The sequence below is a fragment of the Oncorhynchus mykiss genome, chromosome 7, assembly GCF_013265735.2.
Source record: "Oncorhynchus mykiss isolate Arlee chromosome 7, USDA_OmykA_1.1, whole genome shotgun sequence".
Lineage (NCBI taxonomy): Eukaryota > Metazoa > Chordata > Actinopteri > Salmoniformes > Salmonidae > Oncorhynchus > Oncorhynchus mykiss.
In genome coordinates, this window is record NC_048571.1 from 78,470,108 (window position 1) to 78,494,795 (window position 24,688).

Genomic DNA, 24,688 nt, shown 5'->3' on the forward strand with positions numbered 1-24,688 from the left:
TACCTCTTATCTGGGCTATCCAACGCCTCGTTGAAATGTGTTACTACTGACATCCCTATTTTACTACCCTGTGCCCTGCGGTGTTGTTCACTAAGAAACCATTGGTTGTATCCGAATACCTATACTAGCGTACTAAATAGTATGCAAAAATATATTTTATATTATGTGAAATGTCTAAACTAGTACTCAAAATGCGCCATCTAATGTGCAACTGCGTTGAACCCCGCCATTCGTTCATTTTGGTACAGCGCGTCAATTTATCTGATTATCAGCTGTTGTCAAACACGCGAATTGGAAAAGACAAGCGAATTCTATCACAGTAGATCAAACACCGAAATTAGTATGCAGTTTAAGTATGTACCCAGTACGCTAGTATGGGTATTCGGACACAGACCCGCCTAGTTGGACAAATAGTTTGCTGTTTGACTCATGTCATGTCTAGCAGCCCAACAAGTAGGAGCGTCTCCCTTAGAACCTGTTTGACCAGACCTGTCACCCTGCTGTAGCTGAACTCTGCTAGCGGTTGTCTGTAACTGCCTTCAGTTACATTTATTTATTTCTCCAGAGGGGTTGAAAGCTGAGACAAGGAACTGCGTCAATTGTCTTTGATTACGGGTCTAGCACGGTTACGGCAACACTTCCTTCCTCTTCGACCAGAGGAGCTTTCATTTATTTTCTCTCCACTATCAAACTCTTGCTAATGTTTGTCTACTCTCAGGTGTTGCTTTTTGCTGTTAGCTTAAGCCACAAACTAGTTATTAGCTAAGTAACCGTTTATAGTTCTCACCGTCGCTGTTTGGCCTTTTGAAAGCCTCCAGTGGATGTCTTAGTTTCGTTAGTTTACTGTCATACACTCAGAATGTAATGTCAGAGATAGCTTGGCCTTCTATGTAGCTAGGGTTTAGATTGACACATTTCACTCCTTTACATGACAACCTGTACAATATTCAATAAAAGCTGAATGATCCTGTATTTGTGCCTGTTGATAAACTTGTAAAGTGTTTCCCTCCTTCCACTTCCCCACATTCATCACAACTAGATACTCATTTGCATTGGCAATATTCCACTCATAACATGGCAGTAAGGGTTATGGAAAACCCCTTTCCTCCTTCCCCTTTTTCATAGACATGTTATTTGTTTTGATGGTGTTTTGTTGATAGCAAAGGGAGCATGACAATTCAGCAATATAAAACTATGTTTTTTAGTTGTATCACTATATGGCCAAACTGCTGCACCCACTCACACATTTTCAATCAACACAGGGTGGTTTATATGTGAAGCAAGTTTGGACCTGTTACGCGTACCTGTAACTGATTCTAATTTGCGTCTGTTCTCCGAAACATAATTGATGAGCTAATATATAATAATTGTTTGATCTCATTTTGACGCCCGGAGCAAGTCATCAACTCTCAATTCATTGGGCCATAAACATATTTTATGTAAGCCGTGACTCGATGACCTTTCTATTTAGGTCACGAGAAGTAACATGACACTGTTGTTTCAAGATAGAGGAGGACAGATCATGAAACACTAACTGGCTTCAAAGATGACAAGAATCCTCAATTGTTACCCAAGTTGTGTGTCACATTTTTTGGGCAAATTAACTATCCTGTCTTGATTTTAACAAATGGGTTCAGTTGACAGCCCCTCAGTGGGAATGTGTTCATGTATGATTGACTGCATTCCAAAATGTCAATGTCAGTTTCATAGAAGAAATGTCAACGTCAATTAGAAGTTCATCACTTCTTTTATCCAGTCAATTCTTAACCGTTTCCTAACAGACGCAACATAACCTCCTTTTAATTCTGCTGCTCTACATTAAGAGTCATTTGCAGTCGCTCTAATCGGTACCGAACCTCTCGACCACTGAATAGCACAAGGTTGAAAACATGGGGGGTCAGTGGGGGGGGGGGGGGGGGCAGTTAAATAACAAGGACATCGAACTACAGCTGGGATGATAAACAACTAAATGTGGAGAGAAAATGTGGAAGAAATTCATCTAAATTACAGACGAGAATGGGTTTAGCTAGGGTGGGGTGGAGGGGCTCATAGACCCAGGGAAGGATGGATTTCGCTAGGGTGGAGAGGAAGGGGTGCATAGACCCAGGGAAGTGGGGAAGGGGGAGGGAGGAGGTTGCACTCACTGCCTAAGTGACTCCTCTGCTTTTTGTTATTTTATTTTGGACTCATTCTGTGGGAACATGGTGGCCTGTCCCTCTTCCTCCTCGGCCGCCGACCCAACACCCCTCCCTTCCCTGCTCCTCACAAATTCTACCAATTAGGCTGCAGTCCAGGCTGCAGTGTCGCCGGGGCCACAGCGACCCTTCTATCCCTTTACTACCCTCATAGACAACAGATGTCTAGATTTCTCAGGGAACTAGCTTTGCTAGCTACCTCCGCTAGGAACCAAAGTAAGGATGTTTCCCTCTTCCTGAAACTGCTAAAAAACTGGGACTCTGCCGCATGTGAAAGAGGTCACTTTTATCGAGGACAAGATTCCCCCCCATTCGCCAGGGCCTCCTCTTCCTCCCTCTTTCTATTTAGCACAACAACAGAAAAACAGATAAATTACAAGATGGCCGACACAGCATCTCTAGCCAAATGAAAAGCGTCTGTCGTCTCCCGAACAAACACACAGGCAGCCCTGTCCACCTATCTAGCACTGAGCAGCAACAGTAATTGGAACAAGCTGTTTGGTCAACAAACTACATGTGCACAGATGTGGTACTGTACAGCCCAAATGGCTTGACAAACACAGCCTTCATAACAATGGAGTTGAAATGTCTGTTCGCATAAGTATTATCCTTTGACATTTGTCCAGTATTGTCTTCAAGTTCTATGGATTATGGTCCTTATGGATTATGAAAAGATGATTGATTTGTCTTCCACTTCTCTCCTCTAGGTCTCCCTCTCTCTCTATTTGTCTCCTCCTCATTGCTGACCACATGGCTGATTCCCAAGCCTACGGTGTTAATGATTGTTAGCAGACTCCTAATGCTGCTGTAATGTCCTAGCCGTTAGCACTGAGTGGGAGGACTCTGTGGGGGAGAGGGACAGGAGTCACCCAGGAGCCACCTGTTAGCTAGCCCAGCCCAATGCATCATGGGAAGGCTTGGTGATGCCAGCTGGCAATCAGTGTGTGACACCCACATACTATAAATTTAAGAATTTAGGCTGATAGAATTACAAACACATATTTTCAAAAAGCAAAAGTTTTATGGAATACAACTCAAATGTAGCCAAACGAAGCACCTTATGAAATTCTGTTGTACATTCTGTTATTGCAAAAGTGGAAAATTACAGAAAAGAAAAGAAAATGAAGGGAAATTACTGAGGTGCATGACACAGCTCATTTCTATGCATCAGAAAAGTCACTTGGGACAAAACCTGATCTATGTGATGGCCTATTGACACACACAGAACATAAAGCATATAGTGTTGATATTTCCAATGGAATAAAATAATTTTAAAACAAACAGTGGATTGGTAGCAGTGAATCATGAAGCAGAAATTCTGGTTGTGACTTTGTAGCAATGTTATAGATGAGATTTCTCAGATTTCTCTCTTTACAAAGTACAGTTGAATTTGGAAGTTAACATACACCTTAGCCAAATACATTTAAAATCAGTTTTTCACAATTCCTGACATTTAATCACAGTAAAAACTCCATGTCTTAGGTCAGTTAGGATGACCACTTTATTTTAAGATTGTGAAATTTCAGAATAACAGTAGAGAGAATGACTTATTTCAGATTGTATTTCTTTCATCACATTCCCAGTGGGTCAGAAGTTTGCATACACTCAATTAGTATTTGGTAGCATTGCCTTTAAATTGTTTCACTTGGGTCAAACGTTTCGGGTAACCTTCCACAAGCTTCCCACTATAAGTTGGGTGAATTTTGCCCATTCCTCCTGACAGAGCTGGTGTAACTGAATCAAGTTTGTAGGCCTCATTGCTCGCACATGCTTTTTCAGTTCTGCCCACAAATTTTCTATAGGATTGAGGTCAGGGCTTTGTGATGGCCACTCCAATACCTTGACTTTGTTGTCCTTAAGACATTTTGCCACAACTTTGGAAGTATGCTTGGGGTCATTGTCCGTTTGGAAGACCCATTTGCGAACAAGCTTTAACTTCCTGACTGATGTCTTGAGATGTTGCTTCAACATATCCACATAATTTTACTGCCTCATGAAGCCATCTATTTTGTCAAGTACACCAGTCCCTTCTGCAGCAAAGCACCCCCACAACATGATGCTGCCACCCCCGTGCTTCACGGTTGGGTGGTGTTCTTCGGCTTGCAAGCCTCCCCCTTTTCCCTCCAAAGATAACAATGGTCATTATGGCCAAACAGTTCTATTTTTGTTGCATCAGACCAGAGGACATTTCTCCAAAAAGTATGATCTTTGTCCACATGTGCAGTTGCAAACCGTAGTCTGGCATTTTCTGGCGGTTTTGGAGCAGTGGCCTCTTCCTTGCTGAGAGTCCTTTCAGGTTATGTTGATATAGGACTTGTTTTACTGTGGATATGGATACTTTTGTACCGGTTTCCTCCAGCATCTTCACAAGGTCCTTTGCTGTTGTTCTGGGGTTAATTTGCACTTTTTCCGCACTAAAGTACGTTCATCTCTAGGAGACAGAACGCGTCTCCTTCCTGAGCGGTATGACGGCTGCGTGGTCCCATGGTGTTTATACTTGCGTACTATTGTTTGTACAGATGAACATGGTATCTTCAGATGTTTGGAAATTGCTCCCAAGGATGAACCAGACTCGTGGAGGTCTACAATTGTTTTTCTGAGGTCTTGGCTGATTTCTTTTGATTTTCCCATGACGTCAAGCAAAGAGGCACTGAGTTGGAAGTTAGTCCTTGAAATACATCCACAGGTACTCCTCCAATTGACTTAAATGATGTCAATTAGCCTATCAGAATCTTCTAAAGCCATGACATAATTTTCTGGAATTTTCCAAGCTGTTTAAAGGCACAGTCAACTTAGTGTATGTAAACTTCTGACCCACTGGAATTGTGATACAGTGAATTATAAGTGAAATAATCTGTCTGTAAACAATTGTTGGAAAAATTACTTGTGTCATGCACAAATTACATGTGCTAAATGACTTGCCAAAACTATAGTTTGTTAACACGAAGTTTGGGGAGTGATTGAAAAACAAGTTTTAATGACTCCAACCTAAGTGTATGTAAACTTCCGACTTCAACTGTATATTGTAATTCAACCCCTTAGTATATTGTAATTCAACTTCTTTACAGACCACTGAACCATCTAATAAGTCCAGGCAATGTCTTGCTCAACAAAGATTTCAGGAAGAGTAAAGATAACCAAGAGCACGTTGCGGTGAAAGATACTGTATGCTGTAGCAGAATTCAAATGACCCATGAAACAAAGTAGATACAGCCTTCAATTTAACCTCTCTGGTCTGTTTACCATCAATCACACCTTCAAATGAACCTCTCTGGTCTGCTAACCATCAATCATGCCTTCAAATGAACCTTGAGACAGTTAACCTCCTTGGTTTCAAAGTATGGTAATGTTTGTGACTGTAGAGTGAACACTTGAGATGCACAATCTTCAGGGATGAACTGGGACCAGAAATTGGCCCAGGCAATTCTAACACACTCGCCCATTTGGTGCTATTAAACTGGCCAATTGTTTTTCCCTCGAGGCACCCATTATCAGCCAAATTGGGATTATTCTGCCCAAAATCCCCAATTTAGACCGGCCACCTGGGCTAAAGATGGATCAGCCCATCTTGTATTTGCCAGAACTGACCTATAACCAGTCTGTCTCTAAGGATAGTTAGACTAGTTCAAGTAATAAATGTTACATCCAAGGATATATTGAACGTCATGACTATTGTGCATGGTCTGTGAAGGAGTCATGTCCTGTCTCAAACTAATGTGCATGGTCTATGAAGCAGTCATGTCCTCTTAAACTAATGTGCATGGTCTGTGAAGGAGTCACGTCCTGTCTCAAATTAATGTCAATGGTCTGTGAAGGCATCAATTCTAGGGCTGTGGCTCCAAACATAGTCTGAGACCGCTGTGGGATGCGATAGATCCCAAATGCAACAGATCAGAACATTTAGCTTAAAATGTTGATCAACTATTAGGCTATTTATTCACATTATAAGCGCAGCAGTGTGCACATGACAGATAAGCCCCAATGTTCCATTAGTGGGAAAACACCATTATCAAAAGTGACCGCAAATGGCAGTTAGACTCTATACCCCTTGTAATGCGAATTAATGTGCTTAATTTTAAGAAGTTATTTGGCCACTTTAGTTGTGATACAAACCTTATCAAAACATATAGGCCAATGGGCTATGCTACATGTGGTGTGCGACTCTGATTCGAAAAAGTTGCAAAAAAGGCATTGTTTCTTAAGCTGGGCATTATTTACAAGTGATAATATATAATTCACAAGTTATAGGCTAATATTTTTACCCATCAGACTGTTCTTGATTTTATCTTGTCTTTACATATACTAAATAATATACGTGTGAAATTTGTTTTGATTTAGAATGGGCAATTATCATATACCTCTCGAAATAGGGCAGGGGGAAAAATACATGTCATTTATGCACTTAAATAGCGAATGGAGGTCACTTTTCCTGTGGTTAATTTCCATGCCAGCCAGGTTGGCTATACTCCTGTTGTAAATATGATGAATGTGCTTGATATTAGGAAAGTTGAGAAATTAATATAGTAGGCCTAGCCTATAGAAAGCTGATGGGATCCTCCTCTTTTTAGAAGAGGCCATCACTCTGTTTTCTTGCGCAATTGCATAGCCTATAGAAATGTTATGTAACATGAACACATGGGCTCTCATTAAGTGTTTAAATAGATTTTCCATTAAATTAGCATCGATGTCAGAGTGATTAGAGTGACAATAGAGTGCTGAGTACCAGGCAGTTAGCAAGTTGGTAGACTTCTAATGACCAGCAGCAGCATAAGAGCTTGGAGAAGCCTATTTACTGTGACTAAACTGTCAACTGGAATTTGACTGCTTTCATGACTTGTGTCAGCTGGTGTGGTGGTAATGGGGTCACCGCAACAGCCCTAGTCATGTTCTGTCTTGAACTAATGGTCTGATGCATGGTCTGTGAAGGCATCACCATTATACAGTGCATTCAGTCCCTTTGACTTTTCCCACATTTTGTTATGTTACAGCCTAAGTCTAAAATATGTATTTTAAAAAATAAAATAATCATCAATCCACACACAATACCCTATAATGACAAAGCGAAAACAGGTTTTACATTTTTTTTTTTAAATATTTATTTCTATAAGTATTCAGACTCTTTGATGTAATACTCGAAATAGAGCTCAGATACATCCTGTTTCCATTGACCATCCTTGAGATGTTTCTACAACTTGACTGGAGTCCACCTGTGGTAAATTCAATTGATTTGACATGATTTGGAAAGGCACACACCTGTCGATTTAAGGTGCCACAGTCGATAGTGCATGTCAGAGCACAAACTAAGTCATGAGGTCGAATGAATTATCCGTAGAGCTCCGACACAGGATTGTGCCGAGGCACAGATCTGGGAAAGGGTACCAAAATATTTATGCAGCATTGAAGGTCCCCAAGGACACAGTGGCCTCCATCATTCTTAAATGGAAGAAGTTTGGAACCACCTAGACTCCTGATTGTCACTCTGACAGATCTCCAGACTTCCTCTGTGGAGATGGGGAAACCTTACAGAAGGACAACCATCTCTGCAGCACTCCACCAATCAGGCCTTTATGGTAGAGTAAGCCACTCCTCAGTAAAAGGCACATGAAAGCCCGCTTGGAGTTTGCAAAAAGGCACCTAAAGGACTCTCAAACCATGAGAAACAACATTTTCTGGTCTGATGAAACCAAGATTGAATTCTTTGGCCTGAATGCCAAGTGTCACGTCTGGAGGAAACCTGGAACCATCCCTACGGTGAAGCACGGTGGTGGCAGCATAATGCTGTGCGGATGTGTTTCAACGGCAGGGACTGGGAGACTAGTCAGGATCGAGGGAAAGATGAATGGAGCAAAGTACAGAGAGATCCTTGATAAAAATCTGCTCCAGAGTGCTCAGGACCTCAGAGTGGACAAAGGTTCACCTTCCAACAAGACAACGACCCTAAGAACACAGCCAAGACAATGCAGAAGTTGCTTCAGGCCAAGTCTCTGAATGTCCTTGATTGGCCCAATCAGAGCCCGGACTTGAACCTGATCACACATCTTTGGAGAGACAAGAAAAAAGCTGTGCAGTGACGCACCCCATCCAACCTGACAGAGCTTGAGAAGATCTGCAGAGAAGAATGGGAGGAACTCCCCAAATACAGGTGTGCCAACCTTGTAGCATCATACCTAAGAAGACTCGAGGCTGTAATCACTGCCAAAGGTGCTTCAACAAGTACTGAGTAAAGGGTCTGAATACTTACGTATGTAAATGTGATATTTCAGTTTTTTTTCTTTAGTAAATTAGCATTGTTGATTGATTAAGGGGAAAAAACAATTGAATCAATTTTAGAACAAGGCTGTAAAGTAACAAGATGTGGAAAAAGTCAAGAAGTCTGAATACTTTTCCAAATGCATAGTATGTAATCAGTTACATGTAATCTGTTATGTTACCAGCAAAACTATTGTAATCAGACAATAGATAATTTTAAAAACTACACGATTACTTAAATTCAGACTTCAGTTTGCAAAAAAATACATTATGACACCGTTCTGTCATTTTCCCAATGACATTAAATTCATAATTGAAAAAAGGTGCAAATTCAAGTTTGTTCCACCTGAGTGAGTCTGAACACAAGTCATATGATGACACACCAAATGCGTTTGATGGATCCTTTTTGTCTTTTTCTAATGGCTCTTAGGAGGAAAGTAATCCAAAAGTAATCAGATTACGTAATCCAAAAATTACATGACTGATTCCAATTTTGGACAGTTAAGTAGCAACTGTAACAGATTACATTTAGAAAGTAACCTAGCCGACCCTTGGCTTCATGTCCTGTCTACGTTATACGCTGTCATACCTCTAGATGTTTGCATCATACACACTTTTCACAGGATATTATCTTAACTGTCATCTTTAAGTTTAGCCTTTAAAGGGATAACCCCCATACTAAATATTGTTTTCTCCCAGTGAAACCTTGGCCTTGATGACATGTGTACGTGTGTGACGGTGTACTAGTTGACCCTTGTAAGGAAGTCAAGTTCATCAGTACTGTTGTTTAATAAAATACATTTGTTATCATCGTAATTTGAATTTACTTCAACAGGATAATTGTAGCGACTCTTTCTGAACAGTAATACCATACAGTTCATGTAACTACTACAACCAGCAATAATTCAAAAACAAATCTGGATGAGATACTCTGTGCTATTCTGTGATACGTCTTGACTTGACCACTTTCATGTTTGTTTTCAGTGTTTGTGTTGTTTGATTGGTCGTTGTTGCTGTGGCACAGTTGGATGTGTGGAAAATGCCTGTCCTGTAAGGGGAGGGAGGGATAGAATACAGGGGGGGGAATGCCCATAGGCACACACCAGCCTTTATGGTTCAGCTAAAGGTAACACTCGTTGCTCCCTCCGACAGTCCCTAACCAGCTGTACTATAAAGATAGAAGAGCAGAGGAGAGCAAGGGAGAACCCCCCAAAAAGAATATGTGAGTACACTGTCAATTTCACCAAGAAAGCAGTTCTGGTTACATTGAAACATTGAGGGAAGTCAATCGTTACAGTGAGATAGAAACAGACATTTACATCAAAAATGTACCAAAGATAAATACAACATTAAATACAAAAATTCCCTCGATAAACTGTGAATAAGTCAGAAGCTTACAATATATTTTTGTAAAAAATGAGATATGTATCTGAAAAAGAGGCAATAGTGAACATGTGAGGCCAAAGCTGTGTTGAATGGGCTTTCTTACAATAAATGCTTCCAGTATGGAGTGAATCACTGGAAACCACATTCATTTCCTGCATGTGTTTATTCAGCAGAGATGCGATACAAGCTGTCCCGACTTGTTTGCAATGTGCAGGATGGAGGGGGAAAAGATTAGCTGACAGAGACGACCGTATTATTCGGGGTAGGGCCATGGCTGTGCTTTAAATGTACCGCATGACAATAGTTTAGGGACTAGACAAGATAGAAAACACCAAAAGAGAAACATTTAGGACATCTTCTAAGAGCGATGAGAGGGATGATTTAAAAAAAAAAATCTTATTTGATTGACATTGGATATCTCCAAAGAAATGCCTGATTTGAGCTAGCAAATTGTTTTAGTCTCAAGTAAACAATTGATTTATGATAGACTCTTGGATTGTTATGGGAAGCAACCTGGTAGAGTAGTGCTGTATGCATTGATTTTAAAAAAGACAGTATAAAATAAAATACAAATACCGAGCTCAGCATCTTTATAATTTGATTTATGTATTTTTTTGTTCATCTTTATCAAGGAATCCAATAATTCCGGACCCCACTGTACATTGATTAAGAAATGGGTTATTCATCATTCTATAACCGGTGACAATACTGTTTCGTAACAGTTTCCATACTCACCACCACACCCACTTATTCATGTGTTGGAGAAAGACTAGTGCTTACAGTATACTCTGGCATCCGGCCAGGGTACAGATGTCTGCCAAAAGAGGGAAGGTGGTGACGAAAAGTGTCAATGCCGCCCTGTCAAATTGGCTTCCCCCATCTTGAAACAACAGGGAAGGGAGGAAGAAAAGCCTTGCTGATCTCTCTACCTAAATCAGGATGTTCTCTACCCATCGTTCCATTAAGTCAAGAGACTTGAGAGGTGTAAAGAGCTCTGATATGGCATGATATAGCGTATTGCTGTCCATTCTAGTTCACACACACAACATGCTCAGCCCTTAAAGCTCAGTAAAAGCTAAGTGAAATGTTTATGTTACTTTGAGGTAAAAACATCATGTTACTTTGAGGTAAAATCATCATGTAACTTTGAGGTAAAACATCATGTAACTTTGAGGTAAAACATCATGTAACTTTGAGGTAAAACATCATGTAACTTTGAGGTAAAACATCATGTAACTTTGAGGTAAAACTTGACTTAACTTGCATTTTCTGAAATAATACAGGATAGCGCAAAGCGTTTGGTGAACATTTTTCCACTTTTGGTGGTACAACTGTTTACTTTGAAACTCTGGCTCTCGATGGCTTAGGAATATTATCACGTTAGATTTGCTTTAGAGTCGCTTCACTGGGAAGTTAACCAACTTCAAAGGGATATATGGTTGTAATGTGCACGGCATTAAATTGGCTTACTTTGCTGCAACAAATTGTGGTAGACCAGCTTTCATGGATTAAAGTGGTAGGCTTCCAATGCCTTTGAATATTAAACCTTGTGTGAGAGAGAAAGTGAAACAGAGGGAGGGAGGGAGAGGAGACTTCACATCAATGGCTAGATATGAACAGCAGGGTACACATAGATGGCCTAAAATGTCAAACCACAGAACAAATGCAGAAATCTCTCTCTCTCTTATCTGCGGGCTGTGTGTGCGTGCGTGTGTGTGTGTGTGTGTGTGTGTGTGTGTGTGTGTGTGTGTGTGTGTGTGTGTGTGTGTGCGTGTGTGCGTGCGTGCGTGCGTGCGTGCGTGTGTGTGTGTGTGTGAGAGAGAGAGAGAGAGAGAGAGAGAGAGAGAGCGAGAGAGAGAGAGAGAGAGAGAGAGAGCACTCCGCCCATGCACCTGTCTGTCCTGGGTAAAGAGAGACTAAATGAGCGTGACTACCACAGACAACGGTTCTGCTGACGCCCCCACTTCAGGAGAAATGAGTATGTCAGAGAGAAAAAACGACCAAAATACAGTAGAGCATGAGAGAAAAAGAGAGGGAGGGCACTGAGAGAAAGAGAGAGAGAGACTGACAGGAAGAAGAGGAAATGGAGAGAGAGAGGGAGAGAAGTCAAGTGGAGGGGGGGAGAGAGGTTGAGAGAGAGAAGCATAGTAGAGAGATAAGGAGAGAGAGAGAGGGAGGATAAAGAGCGAGATAGCTGTAGATGGATCCCAGCTGACAGAGACAGTGAGGCTGATAAACGTCTTATCTCAGCATGTTTTCACAATGAGAGATGCTGCACACAGTATTGTCTGATTACGCTGTGGTCTAACTGCAGCTTTCTTATAGTATAAATAGTCATTATCAGCATCAAAATAAATATTCAGCATCAAAGCACTCCACTCTATATTTGCCATATAAAAAATAGTATCTCAAAGGTGTATTCAGAGAAAACAAACGGATTAATGGTTTTATGTCTGCATTATCTGATAGTAGTTTCTTACCACCCAATCACAATAATGTGATTGATAGCTCTACTTTGTTTTGATTATGAATTATGCATTTCATTTGTTAAATTATTATAAAAATAAAAGAAATGCGCACACCTACTTAAAGAAATAGTGTCTTGTCAGGAATCTTAAGCAACTGAAAATTCGTAGCATATTGTACTAATTGGAATTCGTAACATATCATACGAAATGCATATATATATATATATATATATATATATATATATATATATATATATATATTTTTTACATATCATACAACATGGATGACGTACTGTAGTACTCAATTGTGCACAATTTTCGGGGGACCCGTTTTGGCTCTTGAGCACCACTTTCAAACCTACTGGCTGATATTATACAAAACTTTTGGGCACCAATTGTTGTGTGTTGCTGAAAAATACATTTTATTTAAAAAAATAATGATATATGTATATATATATATATAATAATAAATCAATCGTTTGACTACTGGCTCATAACATTGATAAACAGCGTGCCCAGAGCTCATTTCAGAGTATCCTGTTAAAACACATTCTCACAAGACATCAGTGCAGCTATTCATGTATGTTCATGCATGTGTGTTAGTGCCTGTTTTGTTTTGCATCCCTGTGCTTGTCTGTATTTGTGTTGATATCTGCAGTGGTATCAGTTGGCTGGGGTATTGTCACAGCAGGTGTGAGGGTTGGGTGTGTATCGGACGGTCGTCACCATAGAGACGTGTCGAGGGGTAAAGGTTATTGTGCCATAACTTTAATAATACAGATTGAGAATGATACCACGTCACGTTATCACTTTGGGTTTTACTGCAATACTTTTTGTCTGGGCATGAGGGAGCTTGTACTAAATTACATTGTGGAAATCTAGCAACCTCCTCATTGTGTATCATAACACAAATGAGTCTTGTGGTGTATTGCAACGCCCTATATATTGCTTGGTTGTCTAGCAACTAAACCGACACATGAGCAGCTATGGGGCAAAATAGACTTGGTTGGCTTAGACTGTTAACAATATGTAAACTATATTTAGTCTCCAATGTTTATTGAAAACATAAATAAAGTTGCACATTGAGCTATTGTCTCTCAAATACATTGTTACAGTTGTTGGTTAGCTAGCTACAGTAGCTAGCACATTTTAGCCAAATTAGCATAGATGTGACATCAGTCAAATCATCTCAAAACAAGACATGGTATCAAAAACAAGATAAACAAGCTGAAACAAGCCACTTATGATTTACCACATGGCAGTTTCTTGTCATTGTAAATAACTATCTGGACATCCAGAACCATAACAACACAGGGCCTTCTGCCCCTTTGAGGCACCCACATCACTTTCGTGATGTTGTCAGCAGTTTTATTGACATGCCACACACACGCACACACACGCACGCACACACACGCACGCACACGCAAGTACCAACATGCACAAACATTTATTAAGCAATTCCTCTGTTATTTTAATGTAAAATACTGTATATGTGACTAAATGGGGTTCAAAACCTGGCCTCCGGTACACCACAAAACTGCCCACTGATCTAAAGCCTATACATATGCATACATATGAGCTGAGCTAAAATATAAACCTATACATATAACTGCTGTACTATACATATTGTTACTGTGCTATACATAACATTATTGTACTGTACATATAGCTACTGTACTATACATACAGCTACTGCACTGTACATATAGCTACTGTACTTTACATACAGCTACTGTACTATACATATAGCTACTGAACTGTACATACAGCTACTGTACTATACATACAGCTACTGTACTATACATATATATTTTATAGATGACATCAACGAAGTTGAGGATCGGTAGGATGGTCAGTTTTACGAGGGTATGTTTGGCAGCATGAGTGAAGGATGCTTTGTTGCGATATAGGAAGCCGATTCTAGATTTAATTTTGGATTGGAGATGCTTAATGTCTGGAAGGAGAGTTTACAGTCTAACCAGACACCCAGGTATTTGCAGTTGTCCACGTATTCTAAGTCAGAGCTGTCCAGAGTAGTGATGCTGGATGGGCGGGCAGGTGCGGGCAATGATCGGTTGAATAGCATGCATTTAGTTTTACTTGCGTTTAAGAGCAGTTGGAGGCCATGGAAGGAGAGTTGTATGGCATTGAAGCTCGTCTGGAGGTTAGTTAACACAGTGTCCAAGGAGGGGCCAGAAGTATACAGAATGGTGTCGTCTGCGTAGAGGTGGATCAGAGAATCCCCAGCAGCAAGAGCGACATCATTGATGTATACAGAGAAGAGAGTCAGCCCGAGAATTGAACCCTGTGGCACCCCCATAGAGACTGCCAGAGGTCCGGACAATAGGCCATCCGATTTGACACACTGAACTCATTCAGAGAAGTAGTTGGTAAACCAGGCGAGGCAATCATTTGAGAAGCCAAGGCTGTCGAGTCTGTCGAGTCTGCCAATAAGAATGGGGTGATTGACAGAGTCGATGAATACGGCTGCACAGTAATGTCTCTTATCGATGGCGGTTATGATGTTGTTTAGGACCTTGAGTGTGGCTGAGGTGCACCCATGACTAGCTCTGAAACCATAGCGGAGAAGGTACGGTGGGATTCGAAATGGTCGGTAATCTGTTTGTTAACTTTACTTTCAAAGACCTTACAAAGACAGGGTAGGATAGATTTAGGTCTGTAGCAGTTTGGGTCTAGAGTGTCACCCCCTTTGAAGAGGGGGATAACCATGGCAGCTTTCCAATCGTTGGGAATCTCAGACGATATGAAAGAGAGGTTGAACAGGCTAGTAATAGGGGATTCAACAATTTCGGCAGATCATTTTAGAAAAAGAGGGTCCAGATTGTCTAGCCTGGCTGATTTGAAGGTGTCCAGATTTTACAGCTCTTTCAGAACATCAGCTATCTGGATTTGGATGAAGGAGAAATTGTGGGGGATTTGGCGGGTTGCTGTGGAGGGTGCCAGGCAGTTGACCGGGGTAGGGGTAGCCAGGTGGAAAGCATGGCCAGCCGTAGAGAAATGCTTGTTGAAATTCTCAATTATAGTGGGTTTATCAGTGGTAGCAGATTTTCCTAGCCTCAGAGCAGTGGGCAGCTGGGAGGAGGTGTTCTTATTCTCCATGGACTTTACAGTGTCCCAGAACCTTTTGAAGTTTGTACTACAGGATGCCACTTTCTGTTTGAAAAATCTAGCCTTAGCTTTCCTAACTGCCTGTGCATATTTGTTCCTAACTTCCCTGAAAAGTTGCATATCACGGTGGTTATTCGATGCTAATGCAGAACACCACAGGATGTTTTTGTGCTGGTCAAGGGCAAACAGGTCTGGAGTGAACCAAGGACCATATCTATTCCTAGTTCTACATTTTTTGAATGGGGCATGCTTATTTAAGATGGTGAGGAAGGCACTTTTAAAGAATAACCAGGCATCTTCTACTGAAGGGATGAGGACAATGTCATTCCAGGATACACCGGCCAGGTCGATTTAGAAAGGCCTGCACGCAGAAGGGTTTTAGGGAGCGTTTGACAGTGATGAGGGGGGGTCGTTTGGTCACAGACCCATTACAGATGTAGGCAATTATGCAGTGATCGCTGAGATCTTGATTGAAAACAGCAGAGGTGCATTTGGAGGGCGAGATAGTTAGGATGATATCTGTGAGGGTTCATTGATCATGTGCGTAAGATTGAGGGCATCAAGCTTAGATTGTAGGATTGTCGGGGTGTTAAGCATGTCCCAGTTTAGGTCACCTAGTAGCACGAGCTCAGAAGTTAAATGGGGGGCAATCAATTCACATATGGTGTTGAGGGCACAGCTGGGGGCTGAGGGTGGTCTATAGCAAGCGGCAACTTGTTTCTGGGGAGGTGAATTTTAGAAGAATTTTAGTAGAAGCTCGAATTGTTCGGGTAAAGACCTGGATAGTAAGACAGAAGACAGGCTATCTTTGCAGTAGATTTCAACACCGCCCCCTTTGGCAGTTCTATCTTGGCTGAAAATGTTATCGTTAGGGATGGAAATTTCAGGGTTTTTGGTGGTTTTCCTAAGCCAGGATTCAGACACTGCTAAGACATCCGGTTTGGCAGAGCGTGCAAAAGCAGTGAGTAAAACAAACTTAGGGAGTAGGCTTCTAATGTTAGCATGCATGAAACCAAGGCTTTTACGGTTACAGAAGTCAACAAATGAGAGCAGCTGGGAGTAGGAGTGGAGCTAGGCACTGCAGGACCTGGATTAACCTCTACATCACCAGAGGAACAGAGGAGAAGTAGTATAAGGGTACGGCTAAAGGCTATACCAACTGGCCGTCTAGCACGTTTGGAACAGAGAGTAAAAGGAGCAGGTTTCTGGGAATGATAGCATAGATTCAAGGCATAATGTAGAGACAAAGCATGGTAGGATGTGAGAACATTGGAGGTAAACCTAGGCATTGAGTAATGATGAGATAGATATAGTCTCTAGAGACGTTTAAACCAGGTGATGTCATCACATATGTAGGAGGTGGAACAACATGGTTGGTTAAGGCATATTGAGCTGGGCTAGAGGCTCGACAGTGAAATAAGACAGTAATCACTAACCAGGACAGTAATGGACAAGGCATATTGATATTATGCCAGATATGCTAGGTCACAGTTGCAAATGAGAACTTGTTCTCAACTAGCCTACCTGGTTAAATAAAGGTGAAATAAATCAAATAAAATTAGAGAGAGGCATGCGTAGCCAAGTGAACATATGGGTCCAGTGAGTGGTTGGGTTGGCTGAGGACATGGCGATTCAGACAGTTTACAAGTGCTAACAAGCTAGCAGTTAGTAGGCCAGGGCTAACAAGCTAGCAGTTAGCAGTCCGGGGCTAACAAGCTAGCAGTTAGCAGACAGGTTTAGCAAGCAAGCAGTTAGCAGACCGGGGCAAGCAAGCTAGCAGTTAGCAGACCGGGGCTAGCAAGCTAGCAGTTAGTAGACCGGGGCTAGCAAGTTAGCAGAAGGGCCTTTGGGGGTCGTTGCGATGTGCCTCTTCGTGCGATGACGTTGATGGCCCAGTCGTGGATCAGTGGGGTTTCAAGTAGCTCTAGGTAGCTAGCAGGCCGCGGTTAGCAGAATGGGCCTTCAGCGGACGTCGTGCCTGAGGGGCCTGTTGGAATCCTCGATTATGTGGGTATTCCAGTCGTAGAGGATCGGCGGGGTTCCGTGCCCCGTTCCAGCAGTAGAAGGGGTCTGGATATTGTAGCCCAGGAGTGGGCTTCGGTGGTAGCCCAGGAGCCCTAGCCGGGCTAGCTTCAGGCTAATTGGTGCTTGCTCTGGGATGGAAACACTAGCCAGGAGTAGTCACCCGGGATTGTGGTTAGCTAGTTGCGAAGATCCAGATGAAAATGTTCAGAGTTTGCGGTAGGAATCCGGGGATATGGAGAGAAAAAAATAGGTCCGTTATGCTCTGGTTTGAGTCACGTTGTACGAACCGGCGAAAGATTTCCGAGCTAAAGGTTAGCCGATGACCGCTAGCAGTGGTTTGTTGACTGATAGCTGGTAGGTAGTTAGCTGGCTAGCTTCTTTTGAGGGATTCCACATCCGAAGTAAATATAAATAATTTAGAAAAAAAAAACAGATCCACGCCTTATTGGGTGAGGCGGGTTGCAGGAGCGTATTTGAGAAGTTGAGGTTTCGGAAAATATTTTTAAAATATATAAAAATATATATACAAGGTACCTGACAGGGCAAAGACAAAGACGTCTGACTGCTACGCCATCTTGGATTTTAGCCATCTTGGATTCCAGGACTGCTACGCCATCTTGGATACAGCTTATATCCTATACATATAGCTACTGTTCTATACATACAGCTACTGTACTATACTTATAACTACAATACTATAAATATGACTACTGTACTATGCATTTAACTACAGTACTATACATATAGCTACTGTACTATACATATAGCTACTGTACTATACATATAGCTACTGTACTAATACAAACCTACAGCACACGTAAACATATTCAGCACACCCCTTGACTTTTTCCACATTTTGTTGTGTCACAAAGGTTTTGTGTCACTGGCCTACGTTGAATATCCCTTTCAGCATTGTGAAGTTATTAATGACACTTTGGACGGTGTATCAATACACCCCGTCACTACAAAGATACTGGCATCCTTCCTAACTCGTCAGTTACAGAGTTTAATGGCTGTGATAGGAGAAAACTGATTGATCAACAACATTGTAGTTACTACGCAACACTAACCTAAATGACAGAGTGAAATGTACAGAATATTCCAAAACATGCATGCTGTTTGCAAAAAGGCACAAAAGTAAAACTATAAAAAATGTGACAAAGAAAATCACTTTTTGTCCTGAATACAAAGTGTTATGTTTGGGGAAAATCCATCACAATACATCACACTCTTCATATTTTCAAACGTGGTGGTGGCTGCATGATATTATGGGTATGCTTGTCATCGGCAAGGACTAGAGAGTTTTTTAGGATGAAAAGAAACGGCATGGCGCTAAGCACAGGCAAAATCCTAGAGTAAAACCTTGCTCAGTCTGCTTTCCAACAGACACTGGGAGACAAATGTACCTTTCAGCAGGACAATAACCTTAAACACAAGGCCCAAATATTCACTGGAGTTGCTTACCAAGACAACACAGAATGTTCCTGAGTGGCCTAGTCACAGTTTTGACTTTAATCGGCTTAAATATCTTTGGCAAGACTTGAAAATGGCTGTCTAGCAATGATCAACAACCAACTTGGGAGCTTGAACAATTTTTGAAAGAATAATGTGCAAGCATTGTACAATCCATGAGTGCAAAGCTCTTAGAGACTTACCCAGAAAGACTCACAGCTGTAATCACTGCCAAAAGTGATTCTAACATGTATTGACTCAGGGGTGTGAATAATTATGTAAAGGAGATATTTCTGTATTTAAAACATTTGCCAACATTTCTAACACATTTAAACTTTGTCATTATGGGGTATTGTGTGTAGATGGGTGAGAGATAAAAAAATATGTTCAATCCATTTTGAATACAGGCTGTAAAACAACAAAATGTGGAATAATGAATGTGGTGTGAATACACACTTTATGTATACAGTACATACAAGTACGTTTACAGCTGCACCTCCTCCCCATAGCAGGACAGTCAACAGCAATCCCTTGAGAAGGGGAAATGCGCAGCCGGTGAACAATCGTCCTGTTCAGACACGTTCAAACGTTTTTAACCACACTGAGCAAGTCTACTAAACCTTTGGAGAAGGTAGACACTAGAGCAACATGGGATGATGCCAAATTGTAAAGTGACATTTGGAAGCGTTGCACATCCTGACCTTCCTGGTTCTTATTTACACACTTTCAGAGGTGAAATCCATGTCTGAAATACTAAGTTGACTTAGTTGTCGAATTAGCTCCCCTAGAAATGCTGACCTCACAAAATAGTTAACATTTAATTGGCTCACTAGGAATCAGACCTGGGTTCAAATACTGTTCGAATAACTTTAGATTGTGTTGAGAGTTTGCTTTAGCCTGTCTGGAGTGCTGGGTGGACAGGGTTTGCACTGGGATTGTTCTAAGAGTTACTGTAATACTGTAATACTGTAACAGCCAAACTCAATCAAGCCCAGTTAGAGCATTTGACATGATTTATTATTATTATAATTTTTTACCCAGATCTGTTAGGAATGTTGACCTCACAAAACCAGGATGCCACATCTGCTGGTCACAGGTCATTTGTGCTCTGAGCTACAGCCTAGCGCTTCCCTCTACAACCTCTCCTCTTCACTTCTAAAGGGTATATACAGTAAACACGTCAACGCAAAGAGAAGAAACACAAATCAATAGCTGACTAATGCACTGGAAACACGGTATACATCCTAAATGGCACCCTATTCCCTATTTAGTGCACTACTTTTGACCAGGACCCATGGGGAATAGGGTGCTATTTGGGACACTGTGTCTTTAGGATCTAGCCGACAAACTGAACGGACATACAAGACATACTTGATTATTAAGTGCTCATGTTATCTGACTTCCAAGCCTTGGTAAGTTTTCTCGGAAGTAAGACAGTCGACAGCCGTCACAGAAGCAGGAGGTGGTAGTGTTTTGTTTTTAAAGGTGAAATGCTGTATTTAGTGTCTGTGCCACGGTGGATAACCTATCAGGGGTGTTCCTCTTCCTGTCATATGCAGCAGCTGCCTTGTGAGGTTATACCAACATGGTCTCATTAGATTATGGCCGGGATACAATCTGATTGGAGGTTAGAAACATTGCAGCTTTAAAAAGCCATTTAAATTGAGCCGACGTATGCAGCGTTTACATATGCATCAGCAATGCGTAAAACCCCCGATCGGATTGAACTTCAGCCTCAAGTCAATATAGGAACATACTTATACTTTAAATACAATGTTCCTATATTGACTCTAGGCTACATTATACAGGGCTGTTTTATCCACCAACGTATGACCTTTGTGATGCTACTAGTAAGTATTATTTTATGCTATCATTTGCTATCAGCCCAAACAGATGTAATATTTGCATAAAACATGATCATTTCAAACCTTGCTTATACACTTCTCAAAAAAATAAAGGGAACACTTAAACAACACAATGTAACTCCAAGTCAATCACACTTCTGTGAAATCAAACTGTCCATTTAGGAAGCAACACTGATTGACAATAAATTTCACATGCTGTTGTGCAAATGGAATAGACAACAGATGGAAATTATAGGCAATTAGCAAGACACCCCCACTAAAGGAGTGGTTCTGCAGGTGATTACCACAGACCACTTCTCAGTTCCTATGCTTCCTGGCTGATGTTTTGGTCACTTTTGAATGCTGGCGGTGCTTTCACTCTAGTGGTAGCATGAGACGGAGTCTACAACCCACACAAGTGGCTCAGGTAGTGCAGCTCATCCAGGATGGCACATCAATGCGAGCTGTGGCAAGAAGGTTTGCTGTGTCTGTCAGCGTAGTGTCCAGAGCATGGAGGCGCTACCAGGAGACAGGCCAGTACATCAGGAGACGTGGAGGAGGCCGTAGGAGGGCAACAACCCAGCAGCAGGACCGCTACCTCCGCCTTTGTGCAAGGAGGAGCAGGAGGAGCACTGTCAGAGCCCTGCAAAATGACCTCCAGCAGGCCACAAATGTGCATGTGTCTGCTCATACGGTCAGAAACAGACTCCATGAAGGTGGTATGAGGCCCCGACGTCCACAGGTGGGGGTTGTGCTTACAGCCCAACACCATGCAGGACGTTTGGCATTTGCCAGAGAACACCAAGATTGGTGTGCCCTGTGCTCTTCACAGATGAAAGCAAGTTCACACTGAGCACATGTGACAGACGTGACAGAGTCAGGAGACGCCGTGGAGAATGTTCTGCTGCCTGCCTCATCCTCCAGCATGACCGGTTTGGTGGTGGGTCAGTCATGGTGTGGGGTGTCATTTCTTTGGGGGGCCGCACAGCCCTCCATGTGCTCGCCAGAGGTAGCCTGACTGCCATTAGGTACCGAGATGAGATCCTAAGACCCCTTGTGAGACCATATGCTGGTGCGGGTGGCCCTGGGTTCCTCCTAATGGAAGACAATGCTAGACCTCATGTGGCTGGAGTGTGTCAGCAGTTCCTGCAAGAGGAAGGCATTGATGCTATGGACTGGCCCGCCCGTTCCCCAGACCTGAATCCAATTGAGCACATCTGGGACATCATGTCTCGCTCCATTCACCAACGCCACGTTGCACCACAGACTGTCCAGGAGTTGGCGGATGTTTTAGTCCAGGTCTGGGAGGAGATCCCTCAGGAGACCATCCGCCACCTCATCAGGAGCATGCCCAGGCGTTGTAGGGAGGTCATACAGGCACGTGGAGGCCACACACTACTGAGCCTCATTGTTTTAAGGACATAACATCAAAGTTGGATCAGCCTGTAGTGTGGTTTTCCACTTTAATTTTGACTGTGACTACAAATCCAGACCTCCATGGGTTGATAAATTTGATTTCCATATAATTTTTGTGTGATTTTGTTGTCAGCACTATGTTAAGAAAAAAGTCTTTAATAAGAATATTTCATTCATTCAGATCTAGGATGTGTTATTTTAGTGTTCCCTTTATTTTTTTGAGCAGTGTATTTGTATACAATTACATATATCTCTCTATTATGCGTGGGAAAACTTTTGAAAATATTTTCCCAATTGGAGCTGGTTTGCTGTGTTTTTTTATGTGTTTCTATTGTGTTATTTTCTTTTGTCTCACAAAACTCAGGATGAGTGGAGGTTATGATGAGGTTAAGGATTTAGGGGGATGAGTGGAGGTGATGATGAGGTTAAGGGTTTAGGGGGACAGGATGAATGCAGGTGATGATGAGGTAAAGGGTTTAGGGGGACAGGATGAGTGGAGGTGATGATGAGGTAAAGGGTTTAGGGGGACAGGATGAGTGGAGGTGATGATGAGGTAAAGGGTTTAGGGGGACAGGATGAGTGGAGGTGATGATGAGGTTAAGGGTTTAGGGGGACATGATGAGTGGAGGTGATGATGAGGTTAAGGGTTTAGGGGGACAGGATGAATGGAGGTGATGATGAGGTGAGGGGTTTAGGGGGATGATTGGAGGTTATGATGAGGTTAAGGGTTTAGAGGGACATGATGAGTGGAGGTGATGATGAGGTAAAGGGTTTAGGGGGACATGATGAGTGGAGGTGATGATGAGATAAAGGGTTTAGGGGGACAGGATGAGTGGAGGTGATGATGAGGTTAAGGGTTTAGGGGGATGATTGGAGGTGATGATGAGGTAAAGGGTTTAGGGACATGATGAGTGGAGGTGATGAAGAGGTTAAGGGTTTAGGGGGACAGGGTGAGTGGAGGTGATGATGAGGATAAGGGTTTAGGGGGACATGATGAGTGGAGGTGATGATGAGGTTAAGGGTTTAGGGGGACAGGATGAATGTAGGTGATGATGAGGTGAGGGGTTTAGGGGGATGAGTGATGATGATGAGGTAAAGGGTTTAGGGGATGAGTGGCGGTGATGATGAGGTTAAGGGTTTAGGGGATGAGTGATGATGATGAGGTAAAGGGTTTAGGGGATGAGTGGCGGTGATGATGAGGTTAAGGGTTTAGGGGATGAGTGGAGGTGATGATGAGGTAAAGGGTTTAGGGGATGAGTGGAGGTGATGATGAGGTTAAGGGTTTAGGGGATGAGTGGAGGTGATGATGAGGTTAAGGGTTTAGGGGGACAGGATGAATGGAGGTGATGATGAGGTGAGGGGTTTAGGGGGATGATTGGAGGTTATGATGAGGTTAAGGGTTTAGGGGGACATGATGAGTGGAGGTGATGAAGAGTTTAAGGCTTTAGGGGGACATGATGAGTGGAGGTGATGATGAGGTAAAGGGTTTAGGGGGACATGATGAGTGGAGGTGATGATGAGATGAATGGTTTAGGGGGATGATTGGAGGTGATGATGAGGTGAAGGGTTTAGGGGGACAGGATGAGTGGAGGTGATGATGAGATAAAGGGTTTAGGGGGATGAATGGAGATGATGATGAGGTTAAGGGTTTAGTGGACATGATGAGTTGATGTGATGAAGAGGTTAAGGGTTTAGGGGGACAGGGTGAGTGGAGGTGATGATGAGGTTAAGGGATTAGGGGACAGGATGAGTGGAGGTGATGATGAGGTTAAGGGATTAGGGGGATAGGATGAATGGAGGTGATGATGAGGTGAGGGGTTTAGGGGGATGATGAGTGCATGTGATGAAGAGGTTAAGGGTTTAGGGGGACACAGTGAGTGGAGGTGATGATGAGGTTAAGGGTTTAGGGGGACAGGATGAGTGGAGGTGATGATGAGGTTAAGGGTTTAGGGGACAGGATGAGTGGAGGTGATGATGAGGTTAAGGATTTAAGGGGACAGGATGAGTGGCGGTATGATGAGGTTAAGGGTTTAGGGGGAAAGGATGAGTGGAGGTGATGAAGAGGTTAAGGGTTTAGGGGGACAGGATGAGTGGATGTGATGAAGAGGTTAAGGGTTTAGGGGGACAGGGTGAGTGGAGGTGATGATGAGGTGAGTGGTTTAGGGGACAGGATGAGTGGAGGTGATGATGAGGTTAAGGGTTTAGGGGGACAGGATGAGTGGAGGTGATGATGAGGTTAAGGGTTTAGGGGGACAGGATGAGTGGAGGTGATGATGAGGTGAGGGGTTTAGGGGGATGATGAGTGCATGTGATGAAGAGGTTAAGGGTTTAGGGGGACACAGTGAGTGGAGGTGATGATGAGGTTAAGGGTTTAGGGGGACATGATGAGTGGAGGTGATGATGAGGTTAAGGGTTTAGGGGGACATGATGCGTGGAGGTGATGATGAGGTTAAGGGTTTAGGGGGACAGGATGAGTGGAGGTGATGATGAGGTTAAGGGTTTAGGGGGAAAGGATGAGTGGAGG